General features: G+C 43.9%; 1 protein-coding gene across 1 annotated transcript in view; it reads right to left on the bottom strand.

The window, feature by feature from the left end:
* CREB5 (cAMP responsive element binding protein 5) overlaps positions 1 to 26,604 on the bottom strand; it is a gene marked incomplete at its 3' end in the record, with an annotated part of 332,872 nt that overhangs the window by 286,184 nt on the left and 20,084 nt on the right. The gene's annotated exons all lie outside the window — the stretch shown is intronic.

Here is a 26,604-nt window from a genome sequence, read left to right as displayed (position 1 = left end):
GGTCTGCACCTTCTCCAAGTCCATTCCCAGGCATCCACATCAGGTGTGCTGTCTCAGGGGGTAATTTTAAACAACCATGTGCTCAAAATAAATGCAGCTGCTCTGCCATGTTGAAAAACAAAAAGCCTTTAAATGCATGTTATAGAAACTTCTTTTGTGTTTTGGCGGTGAAGTTCAGAGCTGTTCTGAACAATTATTGGACTTCAGCGGATATACCAGAGTGGTCATTTTCAACCTCTCTAACCCTCAGTTTCCTTACCTGAAAAATGGAGTCAACCCTCCCATCTTGAAAGGTGATTATGAGGACTAAATCAAACTACACACCTTAAACTTCCAGCACAGTTATAGGATGTGTGTAATACTTGGTAGCTAGTTCTGTTGGAGGTATGATTACAGATGAAGACAAGCCAGGGTTAGTTAGACTTCAGATACCTCCACGTACTGGTAGAGTGATCTTAAGCAAGTTACTTAACCGCCCTGGGCTTCAGTCTCCTCATCTGTAAAATGGGCATTAAATAGCTACTTTTTAGGGCTGTATGAGGATTAAGTGAAACTAAATAAGATTGTGTGCATAAATACTACTGAATGGGCAACAAGGAACACTCACAAGCAATTAGTACGTACTCAGCATCTGATGAATATTCAGTAACCAGTGGTACATATTATTTGAAATGGTACTGAAGCTATAAATAATGTGAATAATTTAAGACTGATGACTGTCTCCGGACTAGAATGCTGGAACTGAGCCTTATTCAGTAAGTGATTCCACAAACCCTAGTCTGGTCAGGCCAGCCCCCTGCTACCTCCTGAAGGTGTCAAATCGTACTGCAAGGGACTCGAGATCTGAGCTGGATCAGAGCCTGGAAACAGCAGAGACAGAGTTCCCATCACTGGGAGAATCACTGAGTTTCAGGGCTGGAAGGGAATTCACTACCTGGCAGGCAGGGAGCAAAGACAACATTCCAGGGAGATGCACCTTGCGATGGAGAAGAGAAGAAGCAAAAAGGAGAAACGGACCCCAAGAGAGGATGGAGAAAGACAGACGCCATGGCATAGAACCTCTGCAAACTTAAAGGCGTGTGTTCCCCACTGTTCTCTTGAAATGATTCTGTCTTTGCAATAGAGGAAGCTAGAAAGAGGCCCCCTCGTGTGCCCTCCAGGTCCAGGTGCTTTTCGAGCACTGTCCTGCTGGTGTCTCAGGCAAGCTGCGTGTTACCCGATGGGGAAATCAGACACTCCGTGAGGAGTGACTTCTGACGCTAAACACTTTGGCAGCCCCAAGAAAGTCTCAGGGTCTCTGAGGGACCCCTTTACAGCTCTGGGCTCCGAACCTTGATTTGATCTGATGTGTTTTAATTAAATTGCTACATTTTTTTCCCATTCCTTCTTTTTAGAGAGGAAACCTGAAGAACATAACCAGGCTTCCAAACGTAAAGTCTCAGCGCGACGAAAGTTAGCATGACCCAATCAAGGGGAAAAAGAAGCCTGCTGCAGAAACGGTCAGGTTTAGGAGGCCTGAAAGAATATCTTCCCTGAGAAATTCATGGTCACCATGCCAGTGAATATTCTTTTCTGCTATCTTCCCTCCTTTCCATTAGTTCCCTCCCTGTTTCCTTCCTCTTTCTCTTCTCTCTCTCTCCCTCCCTCCCTTCTTTCCTTTTTCCCTTCCTCTCTCTTGTCTCTTCTTCTCTTCTTTCCTTCTATTCTTCCTTCTTTCCATCCTTCTTTCCTCTCTCCCTCCCTCCCTCCCTCCCTCCGTCCACTCTTCCTAAAGAAAATAGCTTAACTCTGGAAGACTTTGCTATTTGCAGCCAGCAGGAGACAAAGCCTCCACTTCCATATCTGAGGTTCACATCCGTGTATTCAATCAACTGTAGATAGAAACTGAGGCGGGGGGGGGGGGGGCAGATACCAAAAAGTTCCAAAAAGCAAAACCTTGGACCTTGGATTTGCCACATACTGCCAACTATTTACATATCATTTAAACCGTACTTACAATAATTTATACCACATTTACATCGTATTGTTGTAAGTAATCTCAAGATGATTTAAAGAATATGGAGGATGTGCTTAGGTTATATGCAAATATAATCTATACAAGGGACTTGAGCATCCTTAGATTCGGGTATCCTCGGGGGTTCTGGAACAAGTCCCCTGCAGATACTGAGGAAGGGCTGTATTCCTGCAGAAATTGTGAATCTGCGATCAAATCAGGCTTGACCTAGCATTCTTAGCAGGACTGCTCCTGCGTGACTGGGTTGGGCCTTATTTAAGGAGAAGGTATAGATGGGGGGGATCAGGCTGTTGGCAAGGGCTTCACCTTATTTCACTGCATAATTCACCCAGGACTAGGAGGAAACTGAAATGGGAGCTGCAGCACATAAGCCCACCCGTCAAAAACAAATTTTAGGGAAGAATGAATTTCTAAAGAGAAATAAATCACAAGAGGGAAGTGATGTGGGTCACCAGGGGTTTGAGAATTCAGGTTCTGCTGTCTGACCCGTTGGGGTCAACTCTGGGCTTTGTGACCCTGGGAAAGTCACTTCATCTCTCTGTGCCTCAGTTTTCAGATCTCTAAAATGGGGAACACAGTAGTACCTGCCTCATAGCGTCGTCGTGAGGTCTAAATGAATTAATATGGAAGCACTACATAAATGTTTGTTGTGATAACGTTGAAGATGGTGTCTGCAAATCTAGGTCTTTTCAGCGAGTGTAAGTGAAGGGAAACAAGATAAATGAAAGATGAAGTGGACACGAAGAGAAGAAAATATTATCTGAGACTTCTTCCCTTGTTTGAAAATTCTCATATTTTGAGAAAAGTGGGTAAAGAAGGAGGATCCCCACCTCCCACTGGAATTCCCGTCTAGAAGTGTTATCTTGCTGCAGGGGTAGCTGTGTGAGGGGGCCCCCCAGTCAGGGGAGGGGTTGCCTAAATTGTTACTGAGTTTAAATCGCATTCTCCCTGCAGCCTAAGTAAAGGGGTCCCCATGGTCCTTCCCCCTCCACTGGGAGAGGCAGGAGCCCGAGAGTGCCCTGGAGGGAGGGGCGGGCCTAAGGCACAGTGTCCAGAGCCTCCATCTGCCCTTCCTAGAAGCCAGGGCCGCCCCATTCTGTGTAATAAAGAGTCCCTTGTCTCTTAGCATACAGAGTAATCTCTGAAAGACTGCACTCCAATTTGAGAGTAAGCCAAGAGCCAGTGGGAAATTTTCTAGCAAATTGGACAGGGAGACAACAATACGAAGGGCAACTGGATCAAAGCTGATTCACTTTGTTATACAGCAGAAACTAACACAACATTGTAAAGCAATTATACTCCAATAAAGATGTTAGAAAAAAAAAATGCCTCTTTTTTTTTTTTTTCTTCTAGAAATTCCTATTCCCGAGGCCCGAGGCACTGCTGGTCTGGGATTCTTTTCACCAGAAGTTGTCAGGATAATACAGATTTGCTTTTCCAGGGTCGAGTGACAGGATCTGGGTCCCCAGAATGTAACTGAAAAACCCTGTGACAAAAGCAAATGTTGGAGTCTCAAATTTGACCTGTAATTGTGATTCATCAATGTTGACACTTGTTTTTTATTTTAAAAAGAGATATTGACTCAGCCTATGTAGCATCATTTAGGAGAAAGAGTGTGGATAGGGAAACAAGGGGGGAGAAAGAGGAGAGGGAGGGGAGGAAGGGGAGGAGGAGATCAAGGTCCAACCTCTCAGGGCTTTGGCTCAGGATGGGCACCCCACAATATGCTCATGTTTGGTTATTGTACCAGGAAGTAAAAACAGGCACAGGAATTTCAAGCTCCTTTAGAACAGAAGAGGAGGCCACCTCTGCCTAATACAGGACTAAGTCCATTGAAGGCTTCTTAGAAAATGTCACGTCAAATGCGGAGCTCAAAATCCTGTTAACATGTCCTTTAGCCTTTATGTATTTATCAAATAGAGTTGAAAACACAGTGTACTTCAGGAAATCCTTGTGGCACTTTCTGATATGACTTCTTGACAATATGACTTAGGTCACCTTCTCCATGTAAAATGCAGGTGTAAATGAAAGGAAAGAGGACAGCAGCGCTGCTGGAAGTGATGTGGCAATCATAGTTTCCATGAGTCATATGGCCCTGAACAAGTCATCCGCTCTTAGTGCCCCTTCTGTAGCTAGGAACAGTTACCTTTCCTCCTGAAGTTTATTATGTTCATGTATGTCTACAGGTTCAGGAAGGTAGGTTATGAAAGCGCAGTCTTCCCTTTGTCATACAAGTTCTGAGTTCCCATTTCCTGAGAGGCTGCATCTTTCAACATGTGTCGTAATTCAACTATGGGACACTTCATGTTATATTCCCACCCCTGTATTCTCAAAAGTAGGAACTTAATCTTACTGTGTGCCAAACACAGTCCTAAGTTATTGCCTTTATTAACTGTTTTGTATAAGGTGGGTACTATTATTATTATTCCATTTTACAGACGAGAAAACTAAGGCTGAGAGGTAAAGCAATTTCCCCAGGATCGCACAGCTGGTAAAAGCTGGTATCTGAGCACAGACAGCTTGGCTCAAAACTCTGTACTCTTCCCATTATACTATCCTGCTGCTCAAGTGAACAAAATTGCCAATTTGGCCAAAATTCCTCGTAGTTGATAAAATATATCTATTTTCAATTGCTTTGGAAGTTCATTTCCTCCATTTCTTTAAAAAACAAAAGCAGGGAGACGGAAGAGGGAAGAGATATGGGAACATATGTATATGTATAACTGATTCACTTTGCTATAAAGCAGAAACTAACACACCAGTGTAAAGCAATTATACCCCAATAAAGATGTTAAAAAAAAAAAAAAGCAAACAAATAAAACCAGAAAAATTTCCTACCCCTAAGGCCTGTGTCACTGTTGGTCTGGGACTCTTTCCCCCTTGATGTTGTCAGGATAATACTGTTCATAAAGTATAATAGATACGGATTTGCTTTTCCAAGGTTGGGGTAGCAGGAGTGCCATATAAGATCTCTATTGCTACATAACAAATTACCCCAAACTCAGTTTCTGAAAACAATAAACATTTAGAATCTCACAGTTTCTCTAGGTCAGGAATTCAGTAGCAGTTTAGCTGAATAGTTCTGGCTCAGAGTTTCTCATGAGATTACAGTCAAGACATTAGCTGGTGCTACGTTCATCTAAAGGTTTGACTGGGGCTGGAAGGTCTGTTTCCAAGATGGGTCACTTATACCACTGTCTTGACAGGAGGCCTTATTTCCTCGCCACATGGACCTCTCTATAGGGTTTTTGGAGTGTCCTCATGACATGGCACTGGCTTCCCTCAAGCCCTACAAAATCCTGCTTCAAGAGCAAACAAAGTCTCAAACGTAATGAATAATTTTCCATTGATAAAATTTCAACGTTGGTTTTTAGTTGGGGTCTCCATACCCCTCTGTATTGGCTGATTTTCAGAATTCCTAGGTAAAACAGAACCTGGATAAGTCTGTCAGATGGTGTTATTGTGCTGAATTGTACCCAAGTTCATTTGTTGAAGTTCTAAGCCCTAGTATCTCAGTATGTGACTTTATTCAGAAATAGGGTTGTTGCAGATGTAATTAGTTAAGATAGAGTAGGGTGAGCCCCTGATCCAACATGATTAGTGTCCTTATAAAAAGGGGAAATTTGGACAGAGACACACCCACATGGAGAACACCAGATGAATATGAAGGTGGACATCAGGGTGATGCATCTACAGGCCAAGGAACACCCCAAGATTGGAACAAACCACCAGAACCTAGGAGAAGGGCATGGAACCAAGTCTCCTTCACAGCTCTCAGACGGAATCAACCCTGTTGACATCTTGATCTTGGACTTTCAGTCTTCAGAACTGTGAGACAATATATTTCTGTTGTTCTAAGCCACCTAGTTTATGGTACTTTGTTACAGAAGCCCTAGGAAACTAATACGGATGGTAAGGAAAAAAAAAAAAAAACAACTTGACATCTCTAGTACCAAAAGATTGCTAAAGGACAAGAAGTGAGGTTCACTTGCATCCATGGGTTGACCATGGGGCTTTCCTCAAAAGATTATATTGTGTCTTTTTCCTGCCACCCATTAAAAAAAAAAAAAAAAAACCATTTGCCCTTCCAAAAGCACATTCCCAAGTAAAACTGGCAAAACCTCAGAGTGGACAGTCAAGGTTTCCTGATCTCGCCCAAGAAAGCGGATATTTTATTACTCTTTCATGACCACAAGGTATTTCCTAAGCTCATTAAGCACATTTTTCCTGCACAAGATCTTGTCTCAATAAGGCCCCCGACACCCCATTCCTCCAGCCTCCGTCATCAGGCAGGATAAAAGCCTGAAGTGGAGATGAGAGGGGGCTCTGGAGAGTTACAACTCTGCTTGTTTATTTTGAGACACACTTGTGCTCCGACGTGGGCCATCACAATTGTGGTCAAAGCATTAGGAATCTGAAGAACATAAACAAAGCTAACTGTGGCAAAGGGCCAGGATAAAGGAAGGGCCAGGATGAGGTTTTCTCCAGCATTGTACAGGGAGGGCAATTTTGCATAGCCTTTTATATGATAATCACAGTCCCTTCGTCTGTATTGAACTTTGCAGCAAGAAGAAAAAAATAAATAAATAAGGCTGACTAATGGCTTCTTTCCCCAGAGGCAGCTTTTTATGGGATCATATGTTTTTTCAGCTTTTCAGTCACAGTTTCCTGCTTGGACGTTAGGAGTCCTTGACATTGGCTATGGCTTAGTGCACTCTGGACAGCAGCCCAAGCCACCTCAGAGCAGCTGGAGAGGGGTCCAGCTGGACCACAGCACCTTCCCAGATCACAGCAATGGCGAACATGGTCCCCTTCGATGAGCTGCACTCAGCGGCAGGCCTTTCAACACCTTCCAGGTCAAGCATGACCCTTCTTATCCGGTCATAGTGAGAAAAACAAGGGTCGGGTGGATTGGAGCCTGTGACAAACAGTCTGGAGGCATTCAAAAGCAAGAACAGCAGCTCTGAATTGCTTTTGTTCCTGTTCCGTTCATCACTGCTCCTTCCCAGGATCAGACGGGACTTTTGGAATTGGACTGTCTTGGGACTTTTTAAATCCCTGCTCTACCACTGGGTGACTAAGAACAAGTAACTGAATTTCTGAGCTTCCTTTCTCATCCGTAAAATTGTAAGTGATAAAACCTGCCTTATGGACTTCTTATCGGGATAAGAGACAATGTTTGTAAGACACCTGGCAGATAGTAGGTGCTAAGCAAAAAGTAGCTAGTGCTATGATCAAGTGTCCCAAACACCACCTCCTTCAAGGCAGATTACCATATGGAAATGTAATGCAAAGTGCGTTGGAGCCGAAGATATCCTGAAATTGGGCTGAGTTAACAAACAAGCAAAAGCCACAGTCCTCCAGCACCCTCTATATGGCTTTCACTTTATTTCACTACTTTTGAGTGGGAGGAAATTATTCTGGAATGCCTTCTGTTTTGCTCCCCCTTTGAGAAGGCCATAGAGCAAGGGAATCAGGATGGAAGAAGGAAGAGAAACAATTTGTGTTCTTTATTTTTCCCACCTTGGATTGGGTGGTGGAGGGAAGGAAGAGGTTGATTAAAATGCACCACCCCCTTGGTCTTGGGTAATTGCAGTTTAATTATACTTGGGGCAGTGGTTTTATCACATTAAATTTGGGGGAAAGTCACAAGATGAGTCATGGAAAATTTTTTGATAAAATTGTGGAAACTTGGGACATCCGTGATTTTTTTTTTCCCCTTGCCTCACTCCTTTCCTACTTTCCTGATACACCCTCTTCTGCCTGCCAACAGGCCTCCCTGCAGGGAGCCATGCTGAGAAGGCTCCCTTCCTGGCCTCAGCATCTACTCCCTGGGCCTCAGGCTTTGCTGAGCCTCACAGTCCATCAACCTCTTCCCCGTATTCTGGGAACATTGGAGCCCATCTCCTTCCAGGGGGCCAGCTGGTCACACAATTAAGTTATGGAAACCAGTTGCATGCTCCAGACCAGAGCTTTCCAGTTGCTCCCATAGAAGAACCAAAAATCTGTTGCCTTTCCTCATAAATCATATTCCCCTGTCTCCAAGTTTGTTGCGTCAGAAGTACTGGGGCGTGTCCTTGGGTTGTGAGGACTTATTGAAAAGTCACTCGATGTTCTACCCTCTCATTGCCTCTCTGAGTTCCAGCCTTGAAGTCACAGGCCCATATATAACCCATACAGTTGTAGAGGTCCGTCCAAAGAGATTCTGAGACGGATGATGGTCAGAGGATGGCCAAAGAAGGGGAAGAAATATCATATTCTTCCTTTTCAGAGAAACACACCAATTCTGCAATGGCAAGTCTTTTTTTTTGAACCTAAAACGTTTGCTAAGGTAATAATAATTATAATCACAATCACTCATTTTTATAGCACATTAAAGCTTATACACTACTTTCACATAATTTAGAATCAAAATGCTATGTACTCTTGGGCTTCCCTGGTGGCGCAGTGGTTGAGAGTCCGCCTGCCAATGCAGAGGACACGGGTTCGTGCCCCGCTCCGGGAAGATCCCACATGCCGCGGAGCGGCTGCACCCGTGAGCCATGGCCACTGAGCCTGCGCGTCTGGAGCCTGTGCTCCGCAACAGGAGAGGCCACAACAGTGAGAGGCCTGCATACCACAAAAAAAAAAAAAGGCTATGTACTCTTGATGTCAAAGCATCCTCAAAAACTCTCCTGCTGGCTATTTTTCTTCATCATGAAAATATTCTCCTTGACAATTACAGAACAGTTGGTGCTGACTCAATTAGAGTCCATATCAAGAAGAGCTACTCACTTGAAGACAGAAACTATGGGCCCAAGTTTCAAGAAATCTTTGGACACGTTCAAAATGTCCTGAAGTGACCGTACATTCAAAGAGAGTAGGGGTGGAACAAATGTCAACATAGCTCTGACATAAACTAGACAAAACACACTTTCCATTTACTAAGTATATTCTACATGCAAGCAAGGCAACTTGCTAGGCCCTTTACATATAATTATGCCTAAACCCCACCATAACTTTACAAGGCAGACAGAAATGAAGGCTCAGAAATGTTAGGTGACTTGGTAAGGCCACAAAACCAATAAGTCAAGATATCTCAAGCTCTTTCCATTGCAGTCATGCAAAGCTGGTTGCAAAGGATTATGGCTCCATGGAATGTCAAGGGCTATTCCACAGAAAGAGAAGGGTTCTGTGGTCAAATAATAAGTTACAAAAATGGTGGGTTCCTCCTAGAGTAATGGAAATAAAAACAAAAATAAACAAATGGGACCTAATGAAACTTCAAAGCTTTTGCACAGCAAAGGAAACCATAAACAAGACCAAAAGACAACCCTCAGAATGGGAGAAAATATTTGCAAATGAAGCAACTGACAAAGGATTAATCTCCAAAATTTACAAGCAGCTCATGCAGCTCAATAACAAAAAAACAAACAACCCAATCCAAAAATGGGCAGAAGACCTAAATAGACATTTCTCCAAAGAAGATATACAGACTGCCAACAAACACATGAAAGAATGCTCAACATCATTAATCATTAGAGAAATGCAAATCTAAACTACAATGAGATATCATCTCACACCGGTCAGAATGGCCATCATCAAAAAATCTAGAAACAATAAATGCTGGAGAGGGTGTGGAGAAAAGGGAACACTCTTGCACTGCTGGTGGGAATGTGAATTGGTTCAGCCACTATGGAGAACAGTATGGAGGTTCCTTAAAAAACTACAAATAGAACTACCATATGATCCAGCAATCCCACTCCTGGGCATATACCCTGAGAAAACCAAAATTCAAAAAGAGTCATGTACCAAAATGTTCATTGCAGCTCTATTTACAAGAGCCCGGAGATGGAAACAACCTAAGTGCCCATCATCGGATGAATGGATAAAGAAGATGTGGCACATATATACAATGGAATATTACTCAGCCATAAAAAGAAACGAAATTGAGCTATTTGTAATGAGGTGGATAGACCTAGAGTCTGTCATACAGAGTGAAGTAAGTCAGAAAGAAAAAGACAAATACCGTATGCTAACACATATATATGGAATTTAAGAAAAAAAAATGTCATGAAGAACCTAGGGGTAAGACAGGAATAAAGATGCAGACCTACTGCAGAACGGACTTGAGGATATGGGGAGGGGGAAGGGTGAGCTGTGACAGGGCGAGAGAGAGTCATGGACATATACACACACTAACAAACGTAGTAAGGTAGATAGCTAGTGGGAAGCAGCCTCATGGCACAGGGATATTGGCTCAGTGCTTTGTGACAGCCTGGAGGGGTGGGATAGGGAGGGTGGGAGGGAGGGAGACGCAAGAGGGAAGACATATGGGAACATATGTTTATGTATAACTGATTCACTTTGTTATAAAGCAGAAACTAACACACCATTGTAAACCAATTATACCCCAATAAAGATGTTAAAAAAAAATGGTGGGTTGAGCAAGATCTCTTTCAAGCAGGACCTCTTCAAGCCTTTAAAATGCCAACGTACATTGTGAATCCCCAAGAGAAGAGTAAGATTAAACGAACAGTGAACCTCTTGACAAAGGAATCCTTAGAGCAGCATTTCCTTAGAACAGTGATTTTCGAAGTAGTCTCCAGACCAGCAGCATCAGCATTACTTTGGGACTTGCCACACCCAGACTTACCAAGTCGGTCTGGAGTGGGGTCCCAGAATCTGTCTTTTTAGCAAGTTCCCAGGTGATGCTGGTGATGCTGGGATTCTGATGCAGCATATTTCTCAGGAGTAGTTTTCCAGGGAAGACATTTTGGTAAACCCTGAAATAGAAGTACTTGTGTGGCACTGACCTTTGGCTATTTGGTTCTGGTAGTAAAAGGAAAGACAGGAGGACAGGCTTTCACTGGGGCAGAAAGTTGGTCTTTCAGCTCTTACTTAGGAAGGGATAATAGTAATTGTGGTTGTGATGGTCCCAAACTAGTTCTTGGAAACTGGAAAAGCCCATTTTGGCATTTCTCACTGCAAATGGCCAGGGTATTTGTCACGTCTCAGCTCTAACTCCCTCATGGGTTGCCCTCCTTTGATACAAGGTGGAAGAGTCAACATTCTGCCCCCATCATGGATTTAATATTTCCCAGTTTTCCCATTCTTGGTAAGCGGTGTAATAAGGTATGGATAAATCAGATACCACAAGTAGAGAACTGAGGGCCTCTGCATCTGTAATATTTGTGACAAAAAAGAAAGCAAGAAGGAGTGAACTGTATGATTCAGGGCCTTTGCTCCAAGCTGATGTGGACCCAGGCAATACCCATGTTCTCTCCTACCCACCCCAGAAGGACCAGGAGTGGCAGGCAAGCGGCACCTCTTTTGTGTATAGCTGGCCCTGAAATGGACAGCATGGCCAGTCCACTTGGCCATGCAGACTGTTTTCTCCAATCAGGCCAAACTTGCCTAAACCATGAACTCAACCTGCCTCAAAGAGGGTTTATTTTTATTTTTCTTTACCAACAATGTTCTGTAGTAACCAAAGCTCTGGTGGTCCTCAACACCCAGACACTGGAAGAAGCACATCGTTCCAGGAAGCTATTCAAATGCCAAAAAAGACAAAATGAGATGGTGTCCACAGGATCAGCAATTTTGTGGATAAGTAACTGAGGAATAGGTGAGTGTGTTCTAAAGATGTTACGGTTTCATTTCCATCTGCCCCATGGGAACTTCTACTACATTGCTCGGAAGAAAGCATCCTTGAACATTTTTTCTGACCTGGAAATCAGCCTAGCCAACATCTGCCAAACCTTCCTAAAAATAAATAGTGGGTATACTCACTACCTGGGTTGTGAAAGAAAATGCTGGGGAAGCCCTAAGACTCTGGATTTATATAAGAATCACCTGTAACAACAGAAGACTGTCTCCTGCTGGGTACGGATCATAGACACCAAACCCACCTCCGAGTTTTGACTAAAGGCTTTGGAAGGTTTTAGTCTCTTGGCCCATTGCAATGATGAAAGGGACTTCTGAGTCACAAGTACCACCTAAAATCCAGGAAAAATTATGGGCATAGAGTATTTGCTTAGTTTCCCACCGCAGATTTGGCACTAAGGTCTCAGCAGCCTTGGGTATACATATAGTGAAGGGGAAGAAAACAAGAATTATTGAGCACCACTGCATATACGTTACAGTGCTTTATATAGGGGGCTTTGTTTGCCATCAGCAACACTTTATGAGATAAATAATTATTATCACCATTTTACAGATGAGAAGACCAAGGCTCATAATGTTACGTTACTTAACCTAACTTACCACTCTCCCCCCTATCTCACACACACACACATACACACACACACACTACTGCATTAGGAAATCCTTAGTTTAGCCCTATTTTACTATTATGGTACGAAACACTTGTCACACTTTATTATAAGTGCTGGCATTTTAAGTGATATCTTATTGCATCCCAATGACTGACACATATAAAACACTGCTGAATGAAAAGGTGAATTTCTCATTCCAAGCCTTCTTGCTTTCAATTCAAGATTCTCTACACGGTATACTATTAACCAATAACTATGTTGTTGGGTATTTTTCATCCTCAGTCATCCTAGCTCCTTCATGGATTAGCAAATTTCTTGAAAAGAAAATGGATACTGAAACGCTTTAAGAGACCTCTCAAAGTGCCGTAGAAGGCCCTTCAGTTCTCCTTGCCTCGGATAAACCAGGTAAAGTAATCTTGCTGTATAAGGACATTCATTCATGCGTTTATGTTCATTCATTCACCCATTCCAATAATTCTTCATGGAGCTTCTTCCATGTGTGAGGCAATGGTGCCGGGAGTGACAGAAGGGGCTAGGCAGTGCCTCGCAACAACACGGCTTACAGTCGAGGGGAGAGAGGAGAACGCAGAGGATACGAGAACATGACATAGGCAGGTAGAAGTGCCACAAGAAGTGCTTGAAAAGTAATGTGGGAATTCGGGGAGGCCCAGGTTATATCAGGTGAGGGGGAATCAGAGAAGGCTTCATGGGGGTGGCATCTGACATAGGCTTTTATGACTGGGTTAGATTTGGTCAAAGATAAGGGGAGGGGAGACATTAGGTCCCATTTGTTCCAGGTAGAGATAACTGTTGTGGGCAAGAGCACAGTGAGGTGGGGAAGACACAGATAGGTTTAGGGAAGGGAGACGTATTCCATTTTCCTGGAACAGAAAAGACACAAGAGAGAAAATAACACAAAAGAGAAAACTGGTAAATTAAGTCAGGGTCAGGTCATGAGGAATATGCAGCTAAACTGAGTAGCCACAGTCATTGCCATTTCTATTGTACCTGTGATTCCAGAGGAGCTTAGGACCCATCAAGAAAGCCAAGCTTCCCCCTGTACCCTCAGACTAGCAGCTCCCCTACAGAACACAGCCTTGGCACCTGGTCCCCCAGCACGGCACCTGGGACATCTTAAGCCGTCAATAAAAGTTTGTTGGCTTGAATTGGGAGGACATAATAGAAACATGTCCAAGGGTGGAAGCTGGGGGTGGAGGGAAGGTGCACGACGAAGCTTTCCTTTAAAATCAAACGTTTAAATATATAACGCCGACCACAGCCTACGTATTAGAAATTACTCTATCCTACTGCCCAAATTCCTATGACACCCAGAAATAATGGTGTAGCAACCACCATCCCCCCCCCCCCCCCCCCCCAGTTCAAGGCAATGTCCTAAGATACCATAGCAGCATTCTCCTAAGTGTGCTCTCCTCGGGGGCATTCAAGCAGGTATTACTCTATTAGAATTTAATGTAGGCTCCAAATACAGCTCCACTCGGCAAATGTTCATCTTACTCCAGGAAAGCAGTGGTCACTGGGAGCAAGCAAGGAAGGAAATATTTCATAGGAGGATGTTACACAACACTAGAGATGGTCCCAGGTCTGGTTTGGACCGGGAATTAATGTATTTTGGTGAGTAGGGAGGTGGTGGTGGACTGCATGCCCTCAGTGACATTGAAAGATGCATTATGAAGAGAAGCTGCCTTTTTCCTGAGGTTTCAGGGCCAGCTGTGCTGCTGCAGCCGCAGCTACAGAACACGGAAGAATTTGGGGCTGAGACTGGAGGCCTACAGAAGAATTTTTAAAGACCAGGATAGAGTGGGTACAGTCAAGATTTTTTCACGTGAGCTTGATGTTTTGCAAAGCTTCCACTGAACATTTTTTTAAAGTAAATTAGCAGGTATATTAAAATATACAGGTACCATAAGGAAATAAAGATAGGAAGAGGCTGAAGTAGTGGGAAGCACAGGAATTTTCCAGCAGACAGTCCTATGTACAAATACTGGATCTGTAACTTCCGAGCTTTGTGGCTTTCAGCAAATTATTTAAACTCCTAAGCTTTAACTTCTTATTACGTTAAATGAAGGTAAAAACAATTATCTCGTAAGATTGTTGCAACAATCAGGGAATAATGTAAACAAAACTTCTAGCACCATGCCTGACAAATAGTAGGGACCCCTAAGTGAATGGTAGTGAATTTTATGATTACTAGTTCATAATCTCAATTTCTAGTAATTTGGTGTCAGGTTTCCCCACTATGTTTAAATTTGTATAAAATGGGCTTTTCACGTATCCTTATCTCTAAACGCAGTTTTCAGAGAATCGTGGAAACTGTGAGTTGGAAAGAAACCTAGGAGTCATATAACCCAAACCTGGATATACTCTAAAGGATAAATTAATATCCTTTCCTAAAACATCTTCCTGGCACGCAAGCTCTCTCTGTGCACCAAAACCAGCCCTTATTTATACGGTCAGAAAGACAGGATTCTGGAGAGGGAGGGCCATGGAAGCACTCTGAGGAATACCAAGTGAGATTCACCATGCATGGCTTCTCTGTGGAAGGTAAAAGAAATCTAGTCATTTGGTAAAAGCCACTGCTGTTTTAAAAATCTATTTAATACAGTGATTGACACAGTAGAAGGGGTTATAAATAAACAATAAATCATGCAATTATTACTGTTTGAATTTTGGCAAGATAATAAAAAGAGCAGGGGTATAATCAGGAAATAATAGAAAAGATCTGCAAGGCACCCCTGCAATTAGCGAAAAACAGAACTTGGCTCCGAGTTGGAGCCCCAATATGGCTCTCATTAAAGAGCCTTGGGACCTGTTCCTGGGGCAGACCTCTGCTAGCTTGGGGAGAAGTGAGGTAACCAAAATGTCAGTGCACACTCCACCCCCCCCACCCATATTCAGATAATCTTTTACTATAGTATTATAACCACCTGGGCTGAAATGACTACCTTATGCCGAGTGAAGACCAATCCACGGTTTTCCGAAACTCTAACTGAGATGTTTCCTGTTCTCAGCTTTTTGACTCTTTCCTTTGTAATACCATAAACACACATGCACACGCACACGCACAAACACACACACACACACACAGGCATTGTGCAATGGGCCCTTTCACTCATGTTTCCTTCCCCCTTTCCTTTCACCTTATTTTATTAATGGTACCTCTTAAAGAGATAAATGCTCCCACACGAGTGATACCACTTAAACAGATAAATAGTCCACACTGGAGAAACAGAGAGCATGAGAGAAAACCCTGTCTTATTAGACTGGAAACAGACACAGTATATTAATGAAAAAAAATCAGCATATGGTTCTAATAGGCTTTCTTAAAATGATTTATCAGCTGTGATTAAGCCCTCAACCAGCATGTCTATCTTCATAAATAAAGCAAAAGTGTACCTTGCTCTCAAATGTATCTGCAGTATCTTATTACCCAGCCCCGTGCAGTGCACTTCACTTACAACACAGCTCTAGGGAGCCAAGAATTTGTGTGCAATCACAAAGTGTGTGCTCTAAAGAGCCTGCCAAGATTTAGGACTCTTATCTCCGAGATAGTCTTACTAAAAATCCATTACAATGAAGGTTTCTCCCCTCTCTCTGTGCCATGGAGTTCGGCATGGCTGAAATATGAACAGGTAATTAAAAGGATATGCCTGATTTTACAGTGAGCCCGGTGACACAGAATCACCAAACAGCTGTTGGGAAAGGCATTTGGCACAAGGACAGGTTACCTCTGCCAGGGGGGTGTGGAAAATGAGGACCACTTTAAGAATCAGAATTGGTCTCTTTCTTCTTTTCTACAGAACGGAAAGACGAATGCAAATATTAGTCATCTTGGTCGGGACCTCATTCTCCGGCTGGCTAATATGTCAGATGGTCTCAGCGGCACAGATTAAAGGGGCTTCACAAACACCCCGGGCAGGGGATGAGGAAGTCGGGGCTAGGACTTCCAAATGAAGGAGGAGGAACTGGGTGAAAGAGTTATGAGCACAGTAAGCCGTAAACGGATGTTTGAAAACTGTACCGAGTCAAACATTTCATGTGTACAGGGCATGGCTCTGTTGGAGTGATTATTTACTCTTTGATTAAAAGCCAGTGAGTCCAGGAGGATGAGCTGAATAAATCCCACAAAGCATCCAAGGAAAAGTATTTTAGTGGCGAACTTACTTTCAAGCCATTCCTAACATACACACAAAGCCTCATTCACATTCTACCTTCTAACACCCACCCGAACGCTAAGATCAGAGACATATAGGATGTCCCCCATTCTACAGGAGCTTCTCAAGCTTTTCTCTACACTTTCAGTTTGACTGAAACAGAAATGTGCAATCTCAGAGTTCTTTCACAGCAACAAACCACTGTTTCACGATTCAGGCAAGTTTGCTGAGGTATTGTGAGATTTTGTTAAAAGGCAGAAGACGTTAGGAAGGGCAAATTTTAAAATCTCAGAAGAGAAAATAGTGCTTGGACTACTCCATCAGTATTGTCAACAGATTGTTTTCTGTAAAATATACCAGTCCATTGTTATTAGGAGTGCGGCATGGGTAGCTGTAGTCTGTGAGTGTTAGACCCTCAATTAGAAGAACGGCACTAATGAGGTCAGAGCAGCTCCTCCCTCCTGTGATCACAGACTGCACCCCTGGCCCTGGCCAGCTGTCTGGCAATATGTGCTTCTGGTCACAAAAGGGGGTCCATGGGCGGGTGTGTGTGTTTGGATCTGTGCAAATCCATCACCACTAATGGGAAATCACTCCTAAGTTCACACCCAGCTGATGGGCAAGTCAGGCGTGCCACCTTCACAGAGGGCAGCAGGCAGCTGTACTTGGACATCAAATGTCATTAAAATTGGTGTTGAATTGCACATGTAGGCAATACTAGGTAATGGTCAGAAAAGCGAGGAATTATTCACAAAGCCTGATGGCCCACTTTGCCCAAGACATGTACTTGTGTATATGTGCATTATCATGATACAAATAAAGAAAGACATCTAGCAGAAATCTGGAATAAGGAGCTCTTCCCCTCCTCCTGCTATGAAGGGGAGAGACGTTCTTTCAGGCAGCAATGTCACCACTGCCTTACTGGCTCTGTGAAAGTGGACTTGGAATTCTGTTCCCAGGACCCCTTTTAGGACACTTCTTTCAGTCACCTGAAAGAATGTACGAGGTGAGATGTTGCAGTAATATGTGAATCTAACACCATGTACCTAGGAATCGGCTTTATTTTCTATGCTCCAGATCTCAATATATTTGAACTATGTATGTTTTTAACTCCAAGGTAGTTAAAAGGCCCGGTTTACCGGTGAGAAAATGAAGTCATGCATGACTTTTAGAGAATGAGGGATGGAGTCTGGTTTTCTTGCTCTCGTCCTGAATTCAGACAACACTCCGCCTTACTTCACAATCCACACCGGAGCTGTTGCGATTAGCGCAGGAGGTGTCGGGAGGCAGTTTTCAGGTGGACGAGCAGCACAGAGGTATGACAGTGTATGTCGCACTTTGGCACACCACACCACAAAAGGGGCTGCCAGGATTCTGGACCATCTTGTTCCCTTCTGGTCACTTGGGGACCAACCAAATGGGGCTGGAAGGGTGGCGCTCACATGTGCTCTACATTGCCGTGGAAATGCCTGGACCAACAGGAATGCCTGGACCAACTGTGCCAGTGAATCCAGCAATAGCCTCACGTTTGTAAATCCTCTGGGAAAGTTCCTAAGCTCTGTGCATAACAAACCATACCGGGAGAAGCCAGAAAGGGGACGACTTCTTTGAGAGCGGCTGTGATTCAGAATGCTTGGCACTGCACCATCTGTAGTCAATCAACCCGACAGGCACACAAAACACGACTGCTTTTCTTCTTTGGGGACATGACTGTTTGCAGAGCCCAAACAAGCCCCCACCCAAACATAAAGCCACAGAGAAAGGCGGCGCCCGGCACCCGACTCAGGCAGGATCGGTCAGCACTGTGATCAACTTTCAAAGTTTTCATATAACAGATGGTGTGCTCTGCCTGTAACTCAGATCCCAGGGATGCCTGGGCTGCAGCCACGCTGAACCCAAAATGCGGGGTTTGCCCCACTTCACGGAGAAGACTGGGGAAGCCCCCAGCATGCAGGACAATGAAGGGAGAGCTTGCAGGTGGGGCAATCCGTCCTTCTAGCTCCAAAGCTGTCCAGTAAAACAGCTCACATTCGCCTTCAGGTGAAAAAGTCCAAATATCATCTCCATACACAACAGTCTGATTCTGCCAACGCTGGTGAGTTTTATTAGAAAATATGCGCTTAGAGGAGATGCTGAGCGTAAAGCCCTTTTGGCATTCCATTTCCCTCTAGAGCCAAAGGAGAAACCGGCCCCATCACACGGAAGAGCCACAGGTTCGAATAGGCTAAAAATAGCCTTTCATATCCCAGAAAGCAAGGAACAAAGGGAAGCCCAGCTACGTTCTGGAGAAGTCTGCAGCCAATATTCCTAGCATATGAGAAGCATCCCAGCCCAAGAGGGAGGAGCCAGCAGGTGATTGTGCCTGGCCACCCCAGGGAAGGCCTGACCTCCTCTCCAATCCAACCAGCCTCTGTGGGTCAGCAGAAGGGCCAGTTCCCCAAAGTGTAGGAATGTGGTACAGGGGGGGAAATCCACCGTTTTATCAACTTTCCTAGGCTTTTGGGTTTTGGTGGAAGTTGGGTTAAGGACAAGGAAACTGTTCCTCCAGGGTTCTGGTACTAAAATCAGACACTGCACCCCAGGTTTGAGTCGACAGCCAACATGCTGGCAACACGGACAGGAGGAATGTGTGGAATCCCAGTTCCTGGCCTCAGCCTTATCAATATGGAAATAACTTAACAGCACACAAATGCTAAAGCAGGGTTCCCAGAGTAAATCACTCCCATACCTGCTCTTAACCATACTTAATGTTCACCTGGATTTATGAGATGATGGAAGCAGAGACTCTTGTAATTATTATATTCTTTTCCTTTCCTCTTTTCCTGGTGTCATTTTTTTCCTCACATCTCTGTGAGGGGCCCAGGTAAGTGATTCTTAGCTGCAGATGCTCAGTGCGGCTAACATGTGGTCCAATTTTCTAAATGTGAGCGTTGTTTTTTTTGCCCAGAACGGAAGCTTCATCTTTTAGTCATTTTGTTTTAATCCAGCCCAGAAAACCGATCTGTTTTCCTGCTTGCTTTCGGGAGCATGAATGCAGGGCCTCACAGAGGACAGGACATGCTCCCTAGGCAGATGCAAAAGCCTCCTGGCCCCAGGTACACACCCACTGCAGCGGGAGTCTGGTGGGTTGCAAGTCCTGAATTACTCACAGCTGGAAATGGATTCCTTCAGAGGAGAGCGTCCATTCGCCATTGTGATTCCATTTGGGTTAATACCTTGAAATCCCAGCCTGGCTTGCCTGCCTCAGGACAGGTAAGGAGTGATTTTAACCAGCTGAGATCCCAACCCAACCCCCCCCCCCCCCAAACAGAGAAAGCACCCTGATGAGAAAGTCTCCAGCTGGGAAAAGCTGCCCTTTTTTCGGCTCTTAAAGCTGAGCTTCGTAATTATTTTAGTGAGGAGCCTCCCAGCCAAATAATTCAATTGGACTAATTTTCAGCTACAGTAAGCCCGCCTGATGGGAAGGCAGGCCAAACAAGCGATCTTCACAACCCGAGTCTGGGTTGATGATGGTGCCTGAAGAGCTTCAGGGCTCCATTGTGTTTTGGGCCATTTTTAGTTCCTTTTCTTAGTCTTTTTAAATTTTTTTTTTAATTGAAATCTAGTTGATTTACAAAGCTGTGCCAATCTCGCTGTATAGCAGAGTGACTCAGTTTTTTTTGTTGTTGTTTTTATTTGTTTGTTTGTTTGTTTGTTTTGCGGTACGCAGGACTCTCACTGTTGTGGCCTCTCCCTTTGCGGAGCACCGGCTCCGGACGTGCAGGCCCAGCGGCCATGGCTCACAGGCCCAGCCGCTCCGCGGCATGTGGGATCCTCCCAGACCGGGGCACGAACCCATGTCCCCTGCATAGGCAGGCAGACTCTCAACCACTGCGCCACCAGGGAAGCCCGTGACTCAGTTTTTAAGTGCCCCTCCCCATCCCACCGCCATCCCTGCTTTCGTCCTTTTAGATGCATTCCTTGCATAGAATCTCCTAGAATCAAGATTGCAGTTTAACAGCTCCCAAAGCACTCCCTTTTATACTGATTACATCCCACACCAACCCCTCTACCTTTTAACAATGACAGTACTTGGAAGAACTTTCAACTTAACCACAAGTGAGAGGCAAACACTTTCAAGAACAATTTTTTTTTTACATCTAAATATTTCGGTTTGTTTTCACTTATTAAAAAATACATTCAATTTTGCGATAATACGTAATTCTAGGTATTTCTTTAAAGTTGGGTTAGAGGTCAAAACATTTTCTTGGAATGTGCAGCGGTAGGTAACTCAGTAGGAAGTGATGATGGGCTAGACGTGAGGTGATAGAAATGGAAAATAAAGAGAAGAGATGAGGATTCTGGCCTAAGGAAGCTGATGGGGTGCAAAGGAAGGAGGGAAGGCAAAGCTGCCTCCTGAGGTGGATGAACTATGTCTCTGACAGACTCAGAGGCAGGTGGGGGGGTTTAGACATGGCAATGAGTTTCTGCAGGAAAGCCTTGAGCACAGTTCTGGGCACAGTACGTTACAAACAGCAGCGGCATCTTCAAGTGGGAATGCTGGTAACAGCTGGAGAGTAGAGATGAATATTCACGGTGAGGACAGATAAAGGAAGTGTTGGGTGGAGTTGATTGCTAGGTTATGAGAATGTACAAGTTTTCTGAAGAGAAGGTGTAAACAGAAACCACCCGAAAGTGGATACAGCAAAAGACAAGGAGGCAGAGGGAGCACAGTCAGAGAGGTAGGATAAAAGCCAGGATATGCACCCCCTGTCACTGGACCCCCTTAGTGGACGCCTATCAACTCTTTTTGTCTCTCTCGATAGTTTATTCTTCTGTATTTAAAATGGGGAATGTAGTACTGCCATAACCACCTATAATTATTCCCTGTTAACTAGAGGGACCAAAATCAAATTATCATTAATAACATGTTCAAAATGTCCCACGTGTCAGATATGCTTCCTGACTATAGAAATACTTTGATTATTACCATACCCAGTCACAACTGAATAGGAAATACTGGTGCAAGAAAATACTATTTTATTCTGCAGTATTTCCAACACAAATAGACGTTCCCAAAATCAATGCCAAGCTTCCTCTAGCAATCTTCATGTTGTATCTTAGGATCCGGTCCTCCAAATCTCTTCTACTCCACAGCTTCAAATGGAAACATCAGTATCTCACAGGAGAACACCCATCACTGCATGGGATGAATGCAAAACTTTCTAATTCAAACTTCAGCCTCTGAAAACCTTATAATCGGTTCTCAAAAAGACCTCAGGCAGAGACCTCAGTCTTGTCAGAACAAATGTCATGTGACAGCAAATATAAATAAAACCTACACCAAAAAAAACACTGAACAACAATAAAACCTGCCACTCACAGGCCATTCATCTGCCATTCATCTGCCATTACCAGTGACCACCCCCTTTTAATTTGGCTCCTAACACTGGCTGAGGGCAGGGTCATGAACTGCCAGATGATTTAGCATTAGAAAGTAAACCCTCAGCCTCAAGAGAGATTTTCTCTTTAATGTGAAAGTTAGATTGTGAAGACTCATCCATTAAGGTCCAAATTAGCCAAATATACAAACTGTCCAAGGGAGGATATGAGCAAACACCCAGTACCCATCTGGGTCAGTTTTCCTCAGAGCCGTGGACCTTCCCTCCCTCATCATCCACGTCAAAGATACTTGATTTTATGTGCTCACTCTTTGCAGGGCAACAGACGATGCATTTTGCAACTTTGAGGATACCCTGACCTTCCACCAAAAAACAAATAAAAGAAACCAACTCTATGAGTTGGTTTTTCTCTCCCATTCCATTTTAAAATTGAGCCTGAGATCACATCATGATTCACTGACATATGTGGAAGTGGATACCAACTCTTCATAATCTCTGTTAAGATTGTACTCATTAATCCTAAATCCCAGGGAACTAAAACTCATGAAATAGCTTCCAGTTTATCCACTGGTTTAGTCATTCCACTGAGTGGGATGCAAAGACCAAGCCAGCTTCTCTTCCAGCATCAAATTCCATCTAGGCTGAGAGCACAATTTAAACCTATAAGGAGAGAGCTGAAAGTGCTTTACATTTGTAGTGTGCTGAAATGGAGGGGGAGGACAAGAGAATTCTTATGATATAAGGGTTAGATTTTCCAGTTATTGGGGTAGGGGAAGAAATAGGTTGTCATCTCTCAATGACGTTGCCAATGGGTGTTTCCTTTCAGTCATGCTGATTGGAAAAAAAAAAAAAAAGCCAAAAAGATAAAAAACAATCTCATCTACTAGGATTTAGCAAACATGGTGACATTTGCAAAACCTCAATAAAACCAAGTTTAGGTTTCAGAATGTTTCTTTTTCTCCAGACTTCTGGGGCGGGGGATCGTATTACACAAATATCATAGAAGCAACATGTTAACATAACCGGAAACATCAGCTGTTGCAAGTTCGCTCAACTTGGTATCTTTTATTTTCCACCCAGCAGCCACTCACACAATGCCACTCACATCTTCCCCAGAGAGCAGCCATGCCTGATAGTAGCTGATAGAGCAAGACTGTAACGAAGGCAAAGCGCCTCCCTTTCTGCGCCCTCTCTCCTCAAGTAACTGGTAGTGTCCGGTGACATGATTTCCAGGTACAGAATTTAATCAGATTGAGCAGCCGATTTTTCTGAGCTGAGGCTGACCTGGCCATGCCCTGTTCCATGACTCCTGTTGAGCTGGGATCCAAGATCTTAAGATTGTAGCTTGTCCCCTGTTCCCATGTGTTAAACAGTCAACACCCTCTGGGAATAGACTGCACTTTTCATCATTTGGGTAGGAATTCTAGAGCATGGAAATGCCCTAATTTGCTCTTGCTGCATCAGCATAATGAGTCAGATTTAGGTCCTAGGGGAGAATAACAACACTTATCACTTATACACCGCGCTTTTCATCTTCAGGGTCCTTCACCATGTTAGGCTGTAATGTTATATTTCTCTCAGCAAGACAAAGGAGTTCATTTCTAGTCCTTTCAACTCCCCTTCCTTTCTTATACATACAGACACACACACTCCCACACAACTGCTATCATATGATGAAGCTATCTGCCACCTCCTAGATATGTACTGTTGGATCTCTTTTTTAAAAAAGAAATCAAATGTGAAAGGTCAATTCACCTTTTTTAAAAAATCTCTTTTGTTTTTGTTTCTTCCTCTAACGTGGAACACAAAATCGGCATGTCGATTGCCAGTTACTGGAGTCCATTCAGTATTACTGCTAGGGTTCCCATACTTGACTCTTCATGCCTCGGGGTCTTCTGTGTCATCTCTGCCCACTGAGGAGACTTGAAGGCTCTGTCTTGGAGGATGGAGGACTCTGTCACGTTCCCTGCCTCAGACCTCTTCTCTACCTCATTTCCATTCACTCCTGGCCCAGGTCATTTCATTGAGTCTCATGTATTTAAACACCACCTACATGCCGATGACCCCCAGTTTACATCTTCAGACAGGTCCTGTATTACATACTTATACATTCATTTGCCCATTAGATGTTTCCACTTAACAAGTCTGCAAAAATCTCAATTTTCCCCTCAAACCTGTTCCTCCCACAGACAGCTTCATCCTTTCAGTTGCTGAGGTCAAAAACCTGGGTTCACCTCTTACTCCCCAGATGTAATCCATCAGCAATTCCTCTTGGCTCTATCTTCAAATTAGATCCAGAATCTAACCACCCCCTCCATGTGTACCTTGGACTAATCTGCCATCATTTTTAATCTAGATTCTTTGAATACCATCCTACCTGGTCTCACTTTGCCACTCCCCTCCAACAGTTTACTTCCAACTAGGCAGCCAAGTAAACTTTCTACTATATAAGTCACATCCTATCACACCTCTGCTTACAACTGTCCTACAGTTCTCCATCTCACTCAGAATAAAAGCTGAAGCCTACACAGCCTTCCTGGACGGGCTCCCTCAGCCCACTCTTTGCATCACTACGTACCTTGCTCTTTGCAATTCCTCCAGCCCACAGAGCGCCCTCCAGCCTCAGGGCTTTGCACCCGCTGCTCTCCCCACTCTCCTCCCCAGTATGCACCTGGTTCAGCCTTCTCCTCTTTCAGGTCTTGGCTGCATGTCCGCTTACCAGTGATGCCCACCCAGACCACCCCCAGCACTCCCTGTGCCTCTTCCCTGCTACATATTTTTCTCTATAGTACTTATCACCTATGGACATATTATACATTTTATTGTTTTTACTTGCTTACTGTTTGTCTTGCCCATGAGAAGTAAGCTACCTGAAGGGTGGGATTTTTTTTGTTGTTGTTTTGTTTCAAAATCAGCTTTAGTCCATGGTATATTCACCAATGCCTTGGACAGTGCCTGGCACAATGTGGGCCCTCAAAAATATTTATTGCGTGAATAAATGATGAACAAAAGTTTCTCATCTGTTTCAGGACCAGCCTGACTTCTAAGCCGTAGGCAAGTTGAGATTTGTGATACTGCTAGTGAAGGATGCTTTTCCAAGGGAAAAAAAAATCTCTCTCATTAGAGAGTTTTGAAGCTATGGGTTTATACTACGGTGGAAGACTGAGGCAATTATGGAATGTGTCATCTGTTATATAATATATGCTATGGATACAGACATTGGGGCTTTTTCTATTGGTCATTACCTGCCTCTTGCCTGTCCTCATTCTATACACACATTGGGATGCTTTGGAAAAAGGGTGTCAGGATTAAATATAGTCTGTAGAACAGAATTTTCCCCAACAGACAGCCACACGGGCTAAACAAGGATCAATTCTCTATTTGCTCTTTGATAGAATTTTCTAGACCAAACTTCAGCTAGAATTTTAAAGGTGGAGGGAAGGACCAGTCCAGTCTTTCTAACATTTCTGTATAAAGTACTTAGAAAGTTCAAGCAAAAACCTTTTTTAACCAAATTCTCCCGATAAATGAATCCATCTCCCACTTTACTAAAACTTGCTGAGGGAACTAATGCAAGTCTTCTGTTAAAAGTCTCAGAGAAAAATAAATTAGAAGAGAGTTGGAGCTTCAAATTAAAAAGGAATAGTTATCTGAATGTGGAGTGAAAGGGAGGAAGAAGACAAAACTTAATGATGACAAGGTATGCGTTGAAAAAAGAACTTGTATTCCTACATTTCAAGCAGGGAACAAACAAATGAAGTAGGAGCTGGGGGTAGCAGTGTGCCAGGGATGTTCGGAGCTGGAGTAATGTGGTCAAAGGGATGTGTAAAAGTATGTTGGCGGGGGCTTCCCTGGTGGTGCAGTGGTTGAGAGTCCACCTGCCGATGCAGGGGACACGGGTTCGCGCCCCGATCCGAGAAGATCCCACATGCCGCGGAGAGGCTGGGCCCGTGAGCCATGGCCGCTGAGCCTGCGCATCCGGAGCCTGTGCTCCGCAATGGGAGAGGCCACAACAGTGAGAGGCCCATGTACCGCAAAAAAAAAAAGTATGTTGGCAGATTGGAGAGCATCTCCTACTCCTCATTTCCCCATCCTGTGGCTTCCAAGGAAATGCTAGGGCAGAAGCCACCAACACAGCCCATCTGGCCACTGGATGAGTCATCCTGAATTAGGCCTCAAGAATGTGTAGTCATGGTCACCGAGGCTGGATATGGCCCTCTAGTTTGAACAAGGCAATGGAAGAGGATACCTCAACAGTCTGAACGCTGTCCAACTTCTAGTGTGTGAAAGTGAAGTTGGGGTGTGAGACACTGGTCTCCTGAGGGGCCCACCCCAAAACCATGGGGGGAAGCTCGCTGCAGGGTCCCCCACCCACATACCCATCTCAAAGTCATCACATGACTAGTGTTGCTAAGAGCAACATGTGAAAGAGAAAAAGACTATTTCTACAGTGACAATAGTCCTCCTCAACTTTGCTTGCCTAATTATTTTAATTTTTAGCATTTAATTATTTGTACTCAACCCACAAAGGATCAAAAGCAACTCACACACACAAAAAATGTATAGCATGAAAATGTTTTCTTAAATTAAAAATCGGGACCAGAGGAAATATAAACTGGAACTGAAAATCTAGTCCGTAGGGGGAGTAAAATGCTCATTACAGTGTTCTAAAAAGTTCTCAAAGTTAAGCAGTCAACTCGGCTTCACGTTAACAAGCAGTCAAAGCAAAAAGAGAAACAGAACTGGTTACAGGATTCTCATGTCCACGAGGAGAAAATATT

This window comes from Leucopleurus acutus, assembly GCF_964270905.1.
Source record: "Leucopleurus acutus genome assembly, chromosome: 9".
NCBI lineage: Eukaryota > Metazoa > Chordata > Mammalia > Artiodactyla > Delphinidae > Leucopleurus > Leucopleurus acutus.
Note: the sequence above shows the minus strand (reverse complement) of the source record. Positions and strands in the feature narration are given on the sequence as shown.